The sequence below is a fragment of the Papio anubis genome, chromosome 1 (assembly GCF_008728515.1).
Source record: "Papio anubis isolate 15944 chromosome 1, Panubis1.0, whole genome shotgun sequence".
Taxonomy (NCBI): Eukaryota; Metazoa; Chordata; class Mammalia; order Primates; family Cercopithecidae; genus Papio; species Papio anubis.
Window position 1 is genome coordinate 119994366 of NC_044976.1, and position 14918 is coordinate 120009283.

The 14918-nt window shown below is 40.7% G+C and overlaps 1 pseudogene; it reads left to right on the top strand.

The window, feature by feature from the left end:
- Positions 1 to 10554: 10554 nt before the first annotated feature.
- LOC110740775 lies at positions 10555 to 11676 on the top strand (annotated as a pseudogene).
- Positions 11677 to 14918: the final 3242 nt, after the last annotated feature.

Below are 14918 nucleotides of genomic sequence, written 5' to 3' on the forward strand. Positions count from 1 at the left end.
GATCCAGACCATCCTGGTTAACACGGTGAAACCCCGTCTCTACTAAAAATGCAAAAAAATTAGCCAGGTGTGGTGGCGGTCTCCTGTAGTCCCAGCTGCGGGAGAGACTGAGGCAGGAGAACGGTGTGAACCCAGGAGGCTGAGCTTACAGTGAGCCGAGATCGCGCCACTGCACTCCTGCCTGGGAAACAGAGAGAGACTCCGTCTCAAAAAAAAAAAAAAAAAAAAAAGCCAGTTGACAGGTTCCACTCCAATACAAAGGCTTGTGACCATTCCCTTTCGGAGGTTCATAGAGTGGCTTTGCTATGAGCCCAAACCTGGGAATCCAAACCCAGCAGAATCCAGCTGTTCTCAAAAAGGCTTCTTAATTTGAGGGACCTGGAATGCCAACAAGGTCTCTTTTCATCCCTGGGCCAAGATCCTGGTCCCAGGAGTGAGCATGTGTCCCGAATATGTGACCATTTGGACAGAAATTGGGCCTTTGGGGGGGACACCTGATACCCTTGTTTTGCTTCAAAATTAAGGACTTGAATTGTACTTTTATCAGAGCCTTCCCCTAGTAGGGCTGGAAATTAATAGGTCATAAACATACTGTAAGGGGGATCCATTAATTAACTGCAGTTCCCTTACCTCTTTTGCCAATGCATTGCCAAACAGATGGGGACTGTCCTAAAACCTTGGGGACACAGGACAGTCCAGGTAAGATGAGATGCAGCATGAGTGTCTGGATTAGTCCATTCAAATGCAAAAATGTATTGGGAGTCTAGGTGTAAAGGTATGTAAAAGAAAACATCTCTTAAAATGAATACTATGAACCAATGAGCATCTTCAGGGACTTGAGTTATTATTGGGTAAGGATTAGGAACTATGGGGTGACTGGAACTACTGCCTCATTAACTGCTCTAAGATCCTGAACAAATCTGTATTCCCCGTTTGCCTTATTAACAGGAAAAACAGGGGTGTTACATTGGGACTAACAGGATCATAATAATCCATACTTCATTATCAGGGGATGGATGCCCCTTGGAGCCTAAGATCTAAAAGGATACTGGATTTTTTTGTTTTTTGCCTTTTCTTTTTTCTTTTTTTTTTTTTGAGACAGAGTCTTGCTCTGCCATGCAGGCTGGAGTGCAGTGATGCGAGGCTCACTGCAACCTCTGCCTTCCAGGTTCAAGCAATTCTCCTGCCACAGCCTTCTGAGTAGTTGGGATTACAGATGTGTGCCACCACACCCAGCTAATTTTTGTGTTTTTAGTAGAGATTGAGTTTTGCCTTGTTGGCCAGGCTTGTCTCAAACTCCTGGCTTCAAGTGATATGCCCGCCTTGGCCTCCGAAAGTGCTGAGATTACAGGCGTGAGCCAACACACCTAAAAAGATATTGTCTTTCCCATAGATAATTAACATTGGGTTTCAAAGTATCCTGGACTGGGAGTACATGTACAGTTCTTCCAGGAACTTCCATGTAACAAGCAGATGGGTCTACTTGAGAAGTAGTATGTGGTGGAAGGAACGTCTTCTCTTTATCTGTGTTAAGATGTGAACTTAGAGCTAGGAGAAGTGTCCCTTCCCAGCCTGTGGCCTTCTCTTGAGGTGCTCCAAATTGAACTGCAGGCTGTTATTGGGAAAGTGAGTCTCTTCCCAGTAAAGGAATACAGCACTCAAGAATAAGCAAAAATCTGTGGGAAAACATATGGTTCCCCACAGTGCAACTAAAGGAATGGGTGAGTCTCCTAGCTTTTAGATGGTCATCAGTCCTCACTACGGTACAGGAGTGGGAAGACAGTGGCCCCAAGGACTAGATCAGAACTGAGAAGGTGGCTCCCATGTCCAATAACTCAATGTTTTTACCCGCCATGTCAAGAGTTACCTGAGGCTCTTCTGTAGAGATGGTAAGGTGTCTGGTGGAAGCTGCAGGGAACCCTGGACCCTGTCAGTCGTCTGTTCTCTCAGCCATTAGGGGTCCGGGGAGCTCAGACTCCCTTTGGAGACTGAGGCAGTCTTTCCTCCAGTGGCCTCTTGCTTACAGAAAGCATGCTGATTCCGGCCCAGGGGCTGGCAAGCTGGCTTTTGTCTGGGCATCCCAAAGCCACTCTTACAACACTTTCCCAGGATGGGCAGTTCAAAAGCAGAAGGAAACTAAAAGCAGCTGCTAAAAATTGCACTTTTTGGCAATTTCTTCTGGTTTTCTCCTCTTCCTCTGCCCTGTCCCTATTGTTGTAAAATCCAAAGGCCATGTTTAAGAGTTGGCTCATGGAGTTTGGTGTCCCATTCCTGCCTTTTGTAACTTCCTCCTAATGTCAAGGGTAGATTGAGTAATAAAATGCATGCCCGGAAGAGCCCGCCCTTCCTGGATGCCTGGGTCTACATTAGTATATTTCCTGAGTGCCTCAACCAAGCAGCCCTAAAACCGAATGGGATTTTCATCCTTCCACTGAGTTACTTCTCTCTCCTTGTCATAATTAACCGTCTACGAAACAAGTTAGCATGTGATTTCTATGTTCAAATTCTTGGGAACCCTTCTGGTAGTCCCACTGAGGGTCTCTATGTGGAACTCCATCTCCTCCTACATAAATGGCATGGCCTTGGATATGAGCAACTACTCTCTCTGTATATTCACCAGATAGTACCCAGAATCCTTTGCTTCTCCTCTATAGTACAGCAGGTGGATAATAATATTTGCAAATGGTACCAAGTTAAATCAAAGGACACGATCAACCTAACAAACTCCTCTATAAACTTCCCTGGATCCTTCAAAAACCAGCCAAATTTCTTCTTCAATGAAGTCAATTTGGACATAGGAAATAGCACATATATTCTGATTGTTCCTCTTTCTCTGCTAGCTACCTCCCGCAATGGACACAGATTCTATTTCAGGGGCTGATATAGAGCTCCACTCCTGGTGGTACTGGTTGGGCTTACTTCCTTGGGCAGTGGAGGATATAGGCTGGAGCTAGCTGAATAAAAGGGAGGGGTTCCTGATGACATTGGGGTGGAATCCCACAGTGGAGAACTGGCAGGACACCTCTCAGAACTGGGGGACTGAGAAGACCCTGGGGAGGGCATGGGCCTTCCAGGGGGTGCCACTAGGAAGGGAGCATCGAGGATATCCAACGCAGTTTCTTGGTTCCTGGAAGTAACATGAGCCAGACACATCCTGCAGTTGGCTCTTAAGTCAGAATCCTGGTAGGGGGCCATAAAAGCCTGTACGTAAGGAACTTCTTCCCATTTTCTTTCCTTTTTACTGAATAAGTCCAATTGTAAAATAGTATTATCATGTAAAGAACCAGTTTCAGGCAAAATTTCTTGTTCTCCCAAGAAAATGTGTTTCTTTTTCTTTGAGCCATCTGATTTGAATTTGCTCCAATTGCCTTAAAGACACACTAGTGGGGAGTCCTTTGGGATGCTCGCCCATGTCTAACAAGGATCTCTACTACACCCAGAAGTTTTTCTAAGTCTAGCAAAACCTCAATTACTTTTCCCCTCAAATTCCTACCTCCTGCAGAGAAGATGTAAGTACAGGTAGCAAAGCATTATGAAAGTAGATTATGAAATATGAATGGGAAGTAAAATGACGGGTTTGAATTCCCCAGAGAGTGAAGAAAGCGTTTTAGTTTGGGCAAAGAGGGAATAAAAGAAACAAGGCGATCATGAAAGGGAAGAAGGGAAGGTGTGAACAATGTTGTCTGCTGAGCTGCCAGAGAATCTACCCAGCAGCCACAGACACTGAAGAAAAATATTTGGGCAAAATGTTTGAGTGGCTGCTGCTTGTCTGCCACTATGGGTAGTTGTCACTTGGGTCAAGGGTCCAGGAACCCCTGGTCCCTGTGACCAAGAGTTCAATATGGGCTTGAGCAAGGTCACACAGGAAGCCACAACTGGCTGTTATGGAAAATTGTAATCTTTTAATTTAAGGGCAGAGAAGATGACATCGACACTTCCCCAGGGGAGGGGCTCTAATCCACAATCCTATAGGGAATGTCAATGCCGAAAACCCCAGAGCATCCAGGGGGAGACCAACAGTGACAGTGGAACTCTCACCCACAACAAAATGCCAAAAACCCAGAGTACCCAAGTATCAGCCAATGAGGGTTCCTACACCAAATGCTGAAACTCCAGGGGGTAGCCAATGGTGAACCCCAAAGGCCATGTTGGGGGCACCGAACAATGTCACTCTGGCATCTCAGGGTCAACACAGTAAAGGACTTTTCACAACCAAGTGTCCTGCCTTAAACAGTTCTTGACTCTGTCCTGTCCTGTCCTGTGTCATGTCACGTCCCATCCCATCTTGTCTTGTCTTGTCTTGGTGGTCACCAGATGATGCAAGACAGGACAACCCCAAAATTGGGGCTTAGCCCAGGAGAGTTCTTGGCTTTGTCCAGGTGAGAATTCAAGGGTAACCCCGCAGTGAAAGAAAGCAACTTTTGTTAAACTGGTACTGCTTCTTGTGGAGCAGGGCTAACTCATGGGCAGTGTGTGGGCTGCTAGCTAGCTGTATTTATACCCACTTTTAATTAGATGCTAATAAGAAGGTGGGTTATTCAGATGTTTGTGGAAAAGGGATGAGGAGTTTCCAGAACCATATAAGGTAACTTCCTGGCCATTGCCATGGCATGTTGACATGGCATTTATAAACTGTCATGGCACTGGTGGGATTGTCTTTATGCTAATGAGCAGTGAGGGCAACTGGAGGTAGCTTTTGTCTCCATCTGCTGGTTTTGGTCAGCTTCTTCACTGCACCCTGTTTGGACGAGATCCTGCTCTGGTCAAACGGCCACAACCAGAAAATAATCCTGCCACTTTCCTACCTCAGTAGAATCTCTGCCAAAGAAAGATCTTGAAAGTTTGCTGTTTACTCATGATCTGGAAAAATCTTCCTGCATAGGCCAAATTCCTACTCTTGAGATTTCTGAACGACCAACAGGTAAAAACAATATACCCCAATGGGACTGTTAGGTTTCAAATAACTTACTGTGCTTTGGATTTCTTTTTCTGAAAATAAATTCTTCATACACATTGACTTGTCTTTTGCATTCCAATGTAAAAGTGGGACATCTTCTTCAGAAGCTTTGAAACATACAAATTAGCCTCAAACGTACCTACCAGACTTCCAGGCTAGAAGGCTGATTCATGTAAGAAGGACTAAGAAGACATTTCACCCATATCCTGGGTAACAGGAGGGCATGCTTTAAGTAGGTTTGTCCACCAGACGGGTAACCTATACTTTCTTCTAGCAGTGAGAAGTACTGAGATCTGTCACCCACTCCTGCAAGGCTGAGACCCAGAGAGAGCCAAAGTTTAGCCTAGAACTCAGTCAGCTCTTCACAATCTCCCAAGTTTTACATTTTCCTCCACAATTGTTTACTTTGAAAGATTTCAAACCTACAGAAAAGTTGAAAAATAAAAAAAGAACACCTCTACACTGTTCACCCAAGTTCAACAATTAACATTCCTTTACCTTTTTGCTCTGTCTACACACACCTATACACACATTCATATTTCATAGTAAATGCAGACCAAAAAAACTTCATCCCTAAATAGTTCAGCATCTATTTCATGACATTAAGGATGTTATCCTATATAATTATAATACAATTCAATTATCAAACCTAAGGATATTAACATTAATTCAATAATATTCTAATATATAGTCCAGGTAAAAATTTTCTAATTGTTTAGAAAATGTCACACCTATACACATATGTATGCATGTATATAGATATTTATGCATATATAGTGTGTGCATGTGTGTATGTATGTGTATATATAACACACATGCACATTACATATGCATAAATGTCCTAATTTAATGATACTTATATGTATAAATATCTTAAAGATATATACATATCATTATCTGGAAGCTGCCTCTATCCATATTTTAAAGGTTTCTCCATATGTAGTGAACTGTAACCTAGCTGGATGTATAAACAACCTGTAACCTACTCTTGTGCCAATGACTGAGTTTTAGCCAATTAAAGATGGTCAACTGTTCAAACTGGGTTCAAATAAGACAAACTCAGAGCTGTAACCAATCCGATTCTTTTTGTACCTCACTTATGTTTTCCGTAAGTCACTTTCCCTTTTCTATCCGTAAATCTTCTTCCACCACATGGTAGCACTGGAGCCTCTCTGAACCTATTCTGGTTCTGGAACTTTCTGATTCAGGAATTCTTCTTTGATTAAACTCTGTGTGTGTGTGTGTGTGTGTGTGTGAGATATATTTTATATATATGTAATCTATATATGCGTATATGTATATATAGTATTTATTTAAGAGAGAGAGAGACAAGTGACTTGTGGTACTGATGTTGCTTCCCCAGGTTCCAAGTAAAGTTCAATTGCACTTTAGTTACCTAGAACTGTGCCTCCATTTCTTTGTTTTTGCTGCTAAGTTTTTGAAGTGGATAAGCTAGTTATCTTGTTCAATATCCTGCATTCTGATCAAACTAAACATTTTTGGAAAGAACGGGAATAGGAGTTTGTGCTTCTTACCACTCAACCTGTCAGAAAGTAAGCGATGCAAGAACAAAATATTGTGAATATTTTTACATTGAAATTATTAAAGAAAACTCAGCATCTGCCAGCAAGTTCATGGTGTGCATTGGTAGTATAGTGATTGACACTTGGCGTTGTGAATGAGAACCTCGGTTCCAATCCAAAATGGCAGTGTCTGGCATTTTTTTGGGTAGAAACTGAGCTGTCTTTTGGTTTGCTTTCAATCTCCGCACTGACTGAGTCCTTTAGCAGGGTTTACCACTGACTCCTGCAATGCAGTGCAGTCAGCCAAAAAGAAGGAGACCCCACCTTGCACACTCCTAGGGCCCGGGACATGCCCTATGTCTCACCATTGAGCAGAAAATATCCCAAAGGGTAAAATGCCACCTTTCGATCTGCCAGGTTGGTAGCTTCCACTGATGCAGTGGTGTGGTCATAACTGGTTTTTACTGTTCCTCACAATGGCTGCAAGTCTTATTGGTGACTAGAGAACAAGGCTTACCACTGATTTGCCAGCGTGATACAGCCAGGACCATCAAAAACACTCCTGGACTAGGTCATTGGGAACTTTGGAGGTGCCTCACGTCTGGGCATGTGTTGAACCACCCCACAAGGTGAAATGCTCTTCTCAAGGAGACTTGTCTGTAGTTTCCACTAATGAAATTGTGTAGTCATGGCTGTTCCTCTGGTTGAGATATTAGCAGGGATTTTTGGTGAGGTGGGGGGAATGAAAATGAGCTTTTAGTGAGTTTAAAATAAAATCCAAACTCCTTTCCCTGGTCTACACTGGCTTGTCTCCATCTTCCATCCTCCACCCCCCATGTTTACGCTAAAGAGCTAACTTTTGAAATGTAATTCACATAGTGTAAAATTCAAACATATTAACTAGACCGGTTATTAAATATTGACAAATGAAATCATCACACAGATCAAGTTATAAAAAATTTCCATCATCCCAAAAAGGTCTGTAGACGCCAGGCGCGGTAACTCATGCTTGTAATCCCAGCACTTGGCAGGCTGAAGTGGAAAGATTAACTGAGCCCAGGAGTTTGAGACCAGCCTGGGCAACACGGCAAGATCCCATCTCTATAAAAAAAAAAATTTTCAAATTAAAAAAATAAAAAAATTTAAAAGTTCCATAGAGTGCCTCTCCAGGCAATCCTACCCTTCTCCATTTAGTTAATCACCATTCTGATGTTTATCACCATAGATTATGTTGCTCTATTCTTGAAATTCACATAAATTCACTTTTTGTGTTATGGGTTTTTATTCATGTCTTTGAAATGTATCCATAATATTATATGTATCTAGTTTATTTGGGTGTTACTGGTGAGTGTTATTCCAACATGTGAATACGCCACAGTTGATGGACAATTTGGTTATTTCTAGTTTGGACTATTATGAAGAAGGCTACTGTGCATGAATATTCTTGAACAAATCTATTTATCAACAAATATCCTATATTTTCTTAGATTTTGTATTTGTCTCTATTTGGCATCTATTCATCACAGGACAGTTATAATAACTATATTTTCTTTAATTTAGTGATGTATGCTTCATATACTAAAAGCTGTACATATGTAATGAACACAATTTGCTGAGTTTGGAAATAAGTATAGACCCATTAAATCATCACCACAATGTATGCAATGAAACTATTCAGCTGGGCACAGTGGCTCACACCTATAATCCCAGCACTTTGGGAGGACCAAGCTGGCAGATCACTTGAGATCAGGAGTTTGATACCAGCCTTCCCAACATGGTGACACACCATCCTACCGAAAATACAAAAATTGGTCAGCATGGTGGTGCACACATGTAATTTCTACTACTCGGGAGGCTGAGACACAAGAATCACTTGAACCTGGAAGATGGAGTTTGCAGTGAGCCAAGATTGCACTCCAGCCTGGGCAGCAAAGGAAGACTCCATCTCAAAACAAAACAAAACACAAACAAACAAAGCTATTTACCACCTCTAAAAGTTCTCTCCTGCCCTCTTTGCTTATTATTATTTTGTTTTATATCCTAACTGATACAAAATAATTATTCATGTTTATGGGAGTACATATGATATATTGATACACGCCTACAACGTGTAATCATCAAATCAGGATGTTTAGGATATCCATCATCTCAAACATTTTATCATTTCTTTGTGTTGGGAACATTTCAAATTCTCTCTTCTTAGCTCCTTTGAAATGTACAATATACTGCTGTTAACTGTAGTCACCCTACTGTGCTGTTTCTTTTCTGAGATTCCACCTAACCCTTGATGTTCCAGCTGCTGTGGTTGTCTAAAACTTTCTCCTCTGTTCCTTTAATCTAGCAAGACAGTTTGGTTTTGTATTCTAATTTAGCTAACCCAAGTAAGGTGGAGCAAAGTTTGTTCTATAAACTAAAAATAAAACCCTAAGTCCCCCAACTGACTAAATGGACCCCTGTTGGCCAACGGGACCCTAGGCAAACCTTAAAAACTGAGTCCCAGGCCAAGAAGGAACAGGAGGCCAGACAAGTCTCATCACATTCCCAGCCTTTTGCTGTTTAGACAAAACTGACCAATATTAATGTTATCACAGAGATCATAACGCTGACAGAACTGACTCTTTATAGCAATAAGACACTAAATGATAAATAAGACACCATGCCAGGCAAGGGTTAACTCACACACCCCCTACATGCAAAGAATAAACTATGTTCTAACTGCCACAGGGTTTTTCTCTAGCAGCTAAACAAGCACTGGCCTTGAGAATAGGGAGTGTTGAAGCACTTGCTGCTCACCCCTCACCAGATACTGAACCCCACTCTTCCACAAGCCATAACTACAGCCTTGACTGACAAGAGACTGATTTCAGTAACTTTCTTCTGATGAGAAGACCAGTCACCATGGACTAGTTCTGTCAGTTTTACAGTATTTCTGCATTTGAGTGCCTTTGTGTCCTGAAAAGACCTTTGTGTATAGGGCCTAACTGTAATGCATTAAAATGCTAAGTATCCGTAACAAGGTGAACATGGTTGTATATTACGTGAATGTTTGTTGAATAAGCATGCATCAGGATCCCCTTCATAAATATTCATGAATCCTCCTATAACTTGTTGAATATGTATATTAGGCCAACCCATTCAACTTAAATCCTGTCTTGCCCCTCCCTGCCTCCAAGTGCCTGCTTCTGGGCTTCCTGCATTTCCCAGCCTGTCAGGACGACCACCTTACACGCTGTAACCCTTTACAAGAAATAAATTCTCCTCTGTAACCTCACAAATTGTACGGTTTTTCAGTTAACAGCTGTCTGCTGAAAGTTTGCAAAATGGAAAACTCACTACATGCTGTTCTTCCATATGTCTGCCTGCTTTTGTTCAGTCTTCCAGCACATTCACTTTTTTTTTTTTTTTGGAAATAAATTTTTCTAGTTTATAGTCCTTATCTGTGGGAGAGTTACTCTGAAAGCAGCAAGCAGTCATTACCAGAAGCAGAACTCATTCTGTCAGTAATGGCAGCTCAGCAAATGGCGCAGGAGCCCCACCCAGCTGTGGATCAATGCATGGCTGTGTAACCTTCAGCAAGCTGCTTAGTTAACCTCTGAAGTCAGTACTGATGTGTGAGAAATGGAGATATGAAAAGAACAGGAGTGCTTGGGTGCCCAAGGGAGAAAAGAGTAGGTAACAAGGTTTTCGGTCAGGAGCATGAGAAACAGGCAGAGCCTCACCATTAACTCCCCTTCTTCACCAGAGTTTTCTAGCACAAAAGGCTACAGAAACTCTCCTGCTCTGGGCCTTGGGGCACATTGCAAGTTCCAGTAACAAGGGGGAAGATCTCCTGCTTTTGGAGATCTTCCAAAAGCAGGGAACGTATGTTCCCTGACCGGGAATCAAACCTACACCGTGGAAGTGAAAGGGTGGAATCCCAGTCACTAAACCATTGGGGAATCACCAGCATTTTTCATTCCTCTTGTCTTCCAAAGTTTTCCCCAAAAGATGAACCTGCACGCAATGCTCACAAAGGTTGCCAGATGCACCAGTCAAAACTGATCTAGAGGCTCTGAAGTCTGCTGTGCTCCCTGAGGAGTGCGGAGCCACTGGAACTGCAGCTATGAGGCCAATGTAAACCTGAAGGCCTATCACCTGGCAGATGTCCACCACCTCACCGTAAAACCATTGGACCTCCTTCAGCAGTCATGTAACTACAAGCAGCTTCAGACAGGAGCCAATGAGGCCATCAAAACCCTCAACAGGGCTATCTGTGAATTCACTGTGGTGGCTGCAGACACCAAGCCGCTAGAGAACATTCTGCACCTCCCACTGCTGTGTGAAGACAAGAATGTGCCGGGCCTGCCTGGAATGTTTGTGCACTCCAGGTAGGCCCTGGGGCGGGCCTGTGGGGTCTCCAGGCCTGTCATCACCTGTTCTGTCACCATGAAAGAAGGCTCACAGCTGATCCAGTCCATTCAGCAGTCCATTGAGGAAAACAAAAACACACAAGATATATTTTCTTCTCTCAAAAAACTTACATTCTACTAGTGGGGAGGCTAAGAAATTATGATGTAACATGAGGTAAGTTTTATGCAGATTTATGGGAGCACTCAGGAGATACAGTACCCACAAAAGATCACTACAGAATTTACCCGTATTGTTGGCCAACATCCCCAGAATAGACTGTTCTACCTGAATATCATTTAACATGTCCTCTCAACAGGAAAAAGAAAGAGCCAGGAGGAACCCTCTTTGGGTAATAACAAATCACAAACACTGACCTCAGTAATTATTCCTTCAAAGAAGTCTGAATTTTATTAAATTACTCAGTAGAGAAATTTATGTTCTAGGGTATTTTGGAAACAATGGAACAATCAGCAGGTAGTTAATTACATTAAAAGCTGGATGTAGTCAGGAAAGGGGACAACATAAGCTCTGCCAAAATTATTGTCACCCCAAGGTGACTAGGCATATGTGTGTCCTCTGAAAAGCAACATCAAAGACTTAACATAGCAGAAGTATAGGGGAGGATAGACTTTACAAAAATAATCCAGCCAGTCACTGAACAAGTAAACAAGCAAATAATGAAAACAAGACCTAGTGGGGAGAGAGGGGAGAAAGACCAGTAACCAGAGTTTCCATAATATGTTATACAAAATTCCAGTTTCCAATATAAACTATAAACTATGCAAAGAAAGTGAAAAATATGACCCATACAAAAAAAAAAAAAAAAAAAAAGAAAAGAAAATCAGACAACAAAAACTGCTGGTGAAAATGTGACTAGATGCCATATCTAAAAGATAGACTTCAAAGTATCCATTGTAAATACATTTAAAGATCTAAAGAAAATCATGATTAAAGAAGTAAAGGAAGATACATGACAATGTCACATCAAATACAGAATACCAACAGTGAGATAGAAATTATAAATAAAAACCGCACTAAAACTCTGGAATTGAAAGTATAACCACTGAAAAGTTTACAAGAGCACTCAACAATCAATTTGAACTAACAGGAAAAGAAAATAATGAAGTTAGAGTGATAAAGATTATGCAGTTCAAAGGAAAATTTTTAACAAACATGAAAAAAATAGAGCCTTAGAGAAATCTGGGACACAATTAAACACACCAAAACTGGTGTAATGGGAGTACCAAGAAGAAAGAGCAAAGAGAAAGGAGAAGGAAAAAATATTTGAGGAAATACTGGTAGAATACTTTCCAAATTTATTGAAAAACATAGAGTTACACATCTAGGAAGCTCAACAAATTTCACATAGGATGAATGCAAAGAGGTACACAAAAAGACATATCATAGTAAAAATGCTGAAAGTCAAAGTCAATGAGGAAATTTTGAAAAGCATCAAACGAAAATGGCTCATTATTTACAAGTCAGCCCCAATAAGTTTCACAGCTGACTTTTCAGCAGAAACAATGAAGACTAAAAAGCAATGGGATAACATACTCAGTGTTCAAAAAACAAATCAAAACTTGTCAACTAGGAATTCAATCTCAAGGATTTTAAAATTGTCTTCAGTTAAAATAATCAAAAATTGGAGGCCAGGCGTGGTGGCTCAAGCCTGTAATCCTGGCACTTTGGGAGGCCTATGCAGGCAGATCACCTGAGGTCAGGCGTTCAAGACCAGCATGACCAACATGGTGAAATACCGTCTCTAATAAAAATACAAAATTAGCCAGGCATGGTGGCACACACCTGTAATCCCAGCTACTCAGGAGGCTGAGGCAGGAGAATCACTTGAACCCAGGAGGTAGAGGTTGCAGTGATCCAGGATCACACCACTGCACACCAGCCTAGGCAACAAGAGTGAAACTGTGTCAAAAAAAAAAAAAAAAATCCATTAATCCATTATCCCATTAATTCTTAAATCCATGAACAGATTAATCCATTCATAAAGGCAGACCTCCCATGACCCCATAACCTCTTAAAGGCCCCACCTCTCAGTACTGTCACATTGGGGATTAAGTTTGAACATGAGTTTTGAAGCGAACAAAAAAATATTCAAACCACAGCAATTGCTTAAAGGAAGTGGACTCAGTTGGGACAAGGGCCTGTTTTGGTCTTCTTTTTATTATCATTATTATTATTATTATTATTATTATACTTTAAGTTCTAGGGTACATGTGCACAACGTGCAAGTTTGTTACATATGTATACATGTGCCATGTTGGTGTGCTGCACCCATTAACTCATCATTTACATTAGGTATTCCTCCTAATGCTATCCCTCCCCGCTCCTCTCAACCCATGACAGGACCTGGTGTGTGATGCTCCCTTTCCTGTGTCCAAGTGTTCTCATTGTTCAATTCCCACTTATGAGTGAGGACATGTGGTGTTTGGTTTTCTGTCCTTGTGATAGTTTGCTCAAAATGATGGTTTCCAGCTTCATCCATGTCACTACAAAGGACATGAACTCATCCTTTTTCATGACTGTATAGTATTCCATCATGTATATGTGCCACGTTTTCTTAATCCACTCTATCATTAATGGACATTTGGGTTGGTTCCAAGTCTTTGCTATTGTGAATAGTGCCACAATAAACATATGTGTGCATGTGTCTTTATACTGGGACTGGTGACTTTATAAGAGGAGGAAGAAAAACCTGAGCTAGCATACCCAGTTCTGCCACCATGTGATGCCATGTGCCACCTCAGGACCCTTCAGAGAGTCCCTACCAGCAAGAAGACCCTCACCAGATGTGGCCCCTTGACCTTGGACTTCTCAGCTTCTATAACTGTAAGAAATAAATTCCTTCTCTCTGTAAATAAAAAAAAAAAAAAAGAAGAAGAAGGAGAAATTTGCTAAGTCCTAGATCTTAAATGTCCTCACCATATGCACACACATACACAAAAGGGTAATTATGTGTGGTGATGAATGTGTTGCTTAATTCAATTGTGGTAATCATTAAACAATGGCTATATATATTAAGTATTCACGTTGTATACTTTGAATATATACAATTTTTATTTGTTAGTTATACCTCAATAAAGCTGCAAGAAATTTAAAAAAAATTGAAACCACCAAAATTTTCTTCAAGAAGAAACTACTTAAACTGTAGTGTATCTATATCTTGACTCAACAATGAAAAGGGACAAACTATTGATAGAAACACACAATCTAAATCAATCTCTAGACAATTATGCCAAATGAAAAATAATGCATACTATATTTATAAATACATACTTATATATACTATGCTATAAATACATACTATATTTATAAATATATAAATATTTACATTTCAGTTTAATTTCTGTCTTTGTCACATACTAGGTTTGTGATTCCATCATATATATACACACACAGAGATATGTGTGTGTGTGTGTATAGCATCCTTCAAATAAAGCAATTATTAAAATTGAAAATAGATTAGTGATTGCCAAGCTGCTAAGGGTTAAGAATGGAATGTGGGTGACAGAAAAGTGAATGTGCCTATAAAAAAGCAACAGGAGGGATTCATGTGGTGACTGACATGTTCTGTACCTTCACTGTAATAATGTCAACATCCTAGCTGTCACAGCATAGTATAGTTTTGAAAGATATTACTCTTGAGGATAATTGGGTAAAGGATACATGAGATCTTTCTGTATTACTTCTCATAATTGCATAAGAATCTACGGTCATCTAAAAATACACTTGGAATCAATATGATCTGAGTTTAATTTCTGTCTTTGCCACATACTAAGTGTGTGATTCTGTGATAATCACTTACCTTTTTTAAGCATCATTTTTACCTCTTTAACGGGGTCATAATTTCTTGTATCTGAAACTGCCAGTGGTAATATATATTCTCACTATGAGTTTAGTAATAGAACCCTCTGGAATTTTAGCTGAGTACACAGATGGCAGTTAGTTACTACATTTATTAGCTTTCTTTGTGGCCAGATTTGACCACTATATACTATTAGATTATAGCTACATTGTATTGCTAAGATATTAAA